This window comes from Macrobrachium rosenbergii, chromosome 40 (assembly GCF_040412425.1).
Source record: "Macrobrachium rosenbergii isolate ZJJX-2024 chromosome 40, ASM4041242v1, whole genome shotgun sequence".
Taxonomy (NCBI): domain Eukaryota; kingdom Metazoa; phylum Arthropoda; class Malacostraca; order Decapoda; family Palaemonidae; genus Macrobrachium; species Macrobrachium rosenbergii.
This window is the reverse complement of record NC_089780.1, coordinates 3,315,203-3,321,277: the sequence shown is the minus strand read 5'-3', so window position 1 is coordinate 3,321,277 and position 6,075 is coordinate 3,315,203. Positions and strand designations below refer to the sequence as shown.

General features: G+C 35.7%; 1 long non-coding RNA gene across 1 annotated transcript; it reads left to right on the top strand.

The window, feature by feature from the left end:
- The first annotated feature begins 492 nt into the window (after positions 1–492).
- On the top strand, positions 493–5,764 carry LOC136826036 (uncharacterized). Its single transcript, XR_010849506.1, has 2 exons — positions 493–959; positions 3,891–5,764. It is a non-coding gene; the product is annotated as an uncharacterized lncRNA (long non-coding RNA).
- The last annotated feature ends 311 nt before the right edge of the window (positions 5,765–6,075 follow it).

Here is a 6,075-nt window from a genome sequence, read left to right as displayed (position 1 = left end):
GTTTTAGACGGAGAGACATCAGACGCTGGCTTAAGGGATTATCATAGACGGTCATTAACCTCAGTATGTATGCTTACGCCAGGACCAGTGATAATGTCCAAATGTCCAAATTCGTAGCAGACAATTATCAAGAAAAATGAGGAGTAGCGCATGAATGAATGCTAGAAGTTCTACAGAGAAATTGCAGTAAAACATTTCCTGTAGAAACCGTCAACAGGAATGTCTAAAAATAGCAGACGAAACAAACATACAATATTTTTCATCATACTAATCTGGGCTACACTGAACATCATAAAACTGAGAGCCTGTGTGAGGTTTACGAGAGGCAATAGAGAACTTCTTCCGTCGCTGACTACTTCATTATCGTTATCAGTCTTGTGCTTACTAAGAAGAGTACAAGTGGCAGTCCGAAGGTGAAGAACCGTCGACTACTCCGATAAGGCGAGAGAAGATAAGGAGGTAACCTCCCTAATTCATACGGTCACGATGCAACAGCCAATTCGGTCGGATGATGAGAATTCACATTTGAATGTCTGAGGTGCGATTGGTGGATATTTCTTCGATGCAATCTTACTTCCTCCTGAATGGCTGGTGAGACGAGTCAAGGGTGAAAGTGGCCTCAGAGCTGGCAAAGCTAATCTATCGTGAGTCTCACCTTCCGAACGAGGTATATAAAGACCCCGATATGGTCTCTCGCTCATGATGCTCAATTTCACCTGAGCTCGCTGTCCTCGGAAGGCGCCGCCATGAGACTCTGCTTTTAACGTGGAAGCTTCGCTTCTCGGAGACCCCTAGCTCAAGATTACTTTAACTGGATGCAACACAGGCGTTAAGGAAAAATAACTATACGATGCTACGTAACAAAAAAATTCATATATAGAAGATGACGGCAGCGACAAGCGGAGTTTCAATGAAGCTTTCCATTCTGTCAAAGAGTATTTTCTTCATTCCACCTTCAGGTGAGTTTCTTATAGTTTTACTTTATATATATATATATATATATATATATATATATATATATATATATATATATATATATAATATATATATATATATATATATATATATATATATATATATATATATATATATATATATATATATATATATATATATATATATATATATATATATATGTTGTCAAGATTGCATACGACTCTAGTGGCATAATGTTTGACAAACAGCACCATCAAAAACAGATCCAAGGATAAGGCAGTAATCAAACTCCCACTTAACCAAGTCTATTAATTGATTCTCACTAGCAAGCGACCTTACTGTCCATGTTAGCCAGGGACTGGGGTTTCGGAGGGACACATACAATAAGTCTGCCTGCTGAGTCATCAGTGGCCACTGCCTCACTTTACCAGGTCTCAAGTGCTGTTTTGAGCACTGACCATTGGTACGTATTGTAGGTCTCTAGGATATTGTACCCTAAGTGCTATTAACTGTAAACCATTAATGGCGGACAACTGATAACCAACCCTAAGGACATAGCAGAGTTACTCTGAAAGGCCTTTGGTAATGAACAGGCTTCGGTTGCTGTCCATTTTCCTAATATCAAGCACTTATTACCTGTTTATCGTTCAGGGAACATGAGAAAGATCCTAGACAACATAGAAAGCTGTAGTACAGAAGATTTACTGTCTTGTTCATCAAACAGTATTTTTCAAATAAGAGGAATTTCTGTGGTATGGTGCTTATTCTAAGGCGTTGTATAAGTACTCATTACAACAACTAGAAGCCAGTCTCCATCTAGAAGCATTTTTAACTGCTGGTGAAAAGTATTTTTTAATTCTTATAGAAGTATCTAGAAATTAGGCACTTGTTTTTTGACAATTAGTATGCTTACAGGAAACAAACTAGCATGTATAATGCCCCTCAAGAGTGAAAAACCTATACCAAAGACAGCCTGGCAATTGGTGTAAGTCCAAATGTACCACATGATTTACTGGCGCTTTCGACATGGCAAACAACAATGGTCTTATAAACTTCTGAACTCGGGCATCAGAAGCCAAGTACTTGATCTTCTTCAGTTTTCAAGACTGTGACAGCAAGGATTTGTTGTTCGTGGTGTTGCGTGAGCCTAGATCTGTCATGTCCTGCGTTCAGAAATTAAACTGTACAGCACGCAGGTGATGTGACAGTGTTGCAGTTATCTATGCCAATCAAACAGGAAATGAAATTACTGCTATTACCTTCCACTTCACATTTATCATTTGCAGCACTTGACAACATACCATCTAACGTTTGCAAAAAGTTTGGTATTGTTTGTATGACTTCTACTTGCACAAAATCATAAAATCAAAGCCCCGTGTCACAGAACTTGTGTTCTACCATTATTGGGATTTTGTTCTGTTTCCCTGTTTAGAATTGAGCAGGTTCGTATGAATTTTATCTTCTAGCTAAAAGAGGAAGAATTGGATGTCTGTTTCATTTTCTCAGCGATGAAAATTATGATCTTTATCGCCATTGGAAGATATCCGATCAGCCCATCTTACATAAACTTTATTCTGACAAGGAACTTCCGATAATGCTTGCTCTTCTTGAATGAGTGCGTGTTGTTTTTTGCAAAGCATTACCATCTACAATCTGTTGAAGTGCCACAATGTCCCCCTGCTCAATACCACATTTCCCATTTTCTTTTCCTCGAAATAATAGAATACTGTTCTCCCGGCAATGTGATCGATGCTAATGCATACAGGTTGAAGTCTACAGTATAATGTTTACTTACCCCGGGGCTTGGGCTGATTTTATTTGTGTATGTCCGGTCTCTAAGACGTTGCACGATAGAACTAAGAAATGTCCACTGCTTCTGCTGTTCATTAGCTGCTTTTAAAACCCATTAAAGACTGAAAAATTTTGAAATTTTTAAAATCCCTTAAAAACCTTCCAAAACTTTGGGACTACTGAAAGATCTTTAAAATCATGCATTGCCTTGGCTTTTCTAACTTCACAGATCTTTGTGTATGCATAATGTTTATTCATCTGTTACTGTATCTATATAATTTTATTGCTTATTTGCTTAGCTCAGGTCTCTAGGTTTTTCAATTCTATCAATTGAATATTCTGTTTCACAAAAGATTTCTTTGCAATTCATTGGCATTGTACTGGTTCCATTTTACCAGCAACAACAACAACAACAACAACAATAATAATAATAATAATAATAATAATAATAATAATAATAATAATAATGAGTTACGAGATTAGTTCATGGATAATTAGAACTGATAATGATTTTATAGAAGCAAAATTAATTGGTCAAAAGTTCAATGTACAAATGACAGCTTGCAAGCGCCTCATCAACTCCGACGGAAAAAACTGATGAAACCTAAATAAACTGTGGACTTTGTGACAGAAGGGTTTATGTTTTGAAATTTGACGTAATAAAAGATATTCAAAGCTTATAAAGAAGCATCTCAAGCTCACATCAGGTCTCAATTGTAATTGTAACTTTGAATGTTGAGTTACACAGCAAGGAAACCACTTTAGATTTTATTTATTCAGCTAATAGGCAACACTACATTAATTTTCAATATATGTATTAAATCAAAGAGAGTTTCCTATATCACAACCTATACTTGCAAAAACGATACTATTGGTCATATGCCTTTGGTACCAAGAACAGATGCCAAAAACTGCATGAATAGCCCATTCACAACACTAAAAAGTTAACACTATTTTCCAGATCATTTAAAAGCCAAGAAATTTAAATTCTGAAACGCCCTTATTCCATTACTTAATCATCAGTTGCCAGTATCTGTTTTCAAACCAGATTTAGTTAAAACCAATTCTTCTCGGAGCAGCAACAATCATTCATCAACCCCCTTTCGTTTAGCCTCTAATCTACCACATTCCACCTGTTGTTAAACAGCACTGTTTCTTTTCAGAGGAAAATCCACCACGGGGCGAAGGTTCGACCATTATGCAAATGGGGTAGCCAATCACGAAGCACCATTCATCAAAGCCTCAACACCTTCGGTTCTTATACATTTTACATCAGCTACAGCAGAGAATGATATTCATTATACATTTACATATTCTGACAGAGAGATTTACGCCTGTAACGAAATACATGAAGCCCCGTCTCACGGCCTGATGGCATCTGAGAGTCACGGAGTCTCTGGGAACTTCTTTCACTTCCACCGCGTGATCCGAGATAGTCTCATAACATGACGAGAATGGTTCTCATCACGTGGAAAAGTCACTCTGTCCTAATTATTGTAGTGGGATTCCTCTCCAACTTATGAGATGATTTCTCCCCTCCAACAATTCGAACCTTTCAAAAAATGTGCCCAAAACGCGTTGTGTTCATGTGACTGACATTGATTCTTTTCAGACTGGAAGATGTTTAAGGCCTTGCTTTTTATAGGTTTCTTTCGCTCCTCCTTCATCCATTTTGCTTTGCATATTCTATAATAACTTCATAATTTCAGTCTTTTTCTTGGACTCTGCACAATTCTAAATTATTACTTATAACGGTTAAATTTTATTTTCTTATCGATTCTTATTCACGGTTGTCCCAGAGTATCCATTTTTGCTTCTTTGCTGACACTCCCATATATATTTAACAACATGTGTGTGTTACTGTCCTGCATTCTACCTATAAACGGAGTCCCGTTACACATTTCACCTGAAACTAGTTGTCAGTTTTCCATTTCGAATGTTGTGGATTTTATGCTTATAATAATGTCTGCCGTCTAAGTATCCCTAAGGTGCTAGAAATTTCAATTCTTATGATGTATTTTTCATTTCTGCTTTCCCACGTATACACTGCTTTCATAATATGTCTTTGCTGACAAACCTTTATCGTCTATTTTATTCACATATCGAAAATCCACTTATTATGATTATACTTTATTATGTAACTGTTCGAACACGGGCTAAATACAACCTGTGATCATCAATAATTTGATCCATGTACTTATGAAGCCTAAAGATTAACACAAATCGCATAATTATTTCTTATCGATATTTTCTTCGTTGACAATGCCATCTTCATGTACAAGTTCCGTCTGCCAGCTCATTTAGTTCTGAAGTCTTGTCAAAATTTCATTCTGCGTAGTTAGTTACTGGTGCTTTACACTTATACTCTCTATAAAAATAAACACATTTGTATCATCTATGGGTAAATATAAAGTCCTTTATGCATATTCAAATCGGCACCACATAATCTTTATGTAGCTTTATAGGCTATGCACACTTTTACAAGCGGGCAACAGCTAGACCAGGCATTTCTCAAGAGCGTCATATTGATGCAGCTAATCGTCTTCTACTAATTGTTATTCTGTTTTGTTTTATTCTCATGATCTTTTTGCTTGAAATTCTTTACCCATATTTTTTTCACATCTCCGTAAGAATGCCTGCAAAGCTGTATGTGCGTTTGTTAAGGCAACTGTGTATAGTATATAATATAATATAATATAATATAATATAATATAATATAATATAATATACAAAGTTTACAGAAAGTTCAGTCAAGTTGCTTACACAAAATGTCGTTCCTGGTCAAAATAGAAACTGAAGCTCAGTGAACTTATACCGACGATGGTATTGTTAATGATATCCTTTTATTTCTAGTTAGTATTCTTTATCACATATTCATATGAAAATCATTCCTAGTAACTTTTATTTCTAGTTAGTATTCTTTATCACATATTCGTATGAAAACCATTCTTAGTAAGCCTTTTTTCCCTAGTCACTGTGGAGGATAATTCGCTTCCATGATATAATCTTCGCCAATAAATTGTATTTTTGTACAAAATGTTTGCTTTCCTATTTCCCCTTTGCAAACTGTAGACATCTAAAAAAGAAAAAGATGGATTTTAATGAAAAACTTAACTTTTTACCGGAGGAACTTAATTGAAGACAAAATGTACCTCAAAGAGAGTTAGTAAATGTTAAATCTTTAAAACTAAAACCCAATCTACAACAAGTCTGTATTTTAATGTCCTCGTATCACACAAGTAAGTCATGAGGTATATATAAAAAACTGTCGTGTAATAAGAAATATATGCAGAATAATGAAAGACACAGTTTATCAAGAATTTCAAAATGACTCAGAAGACGAGAGCC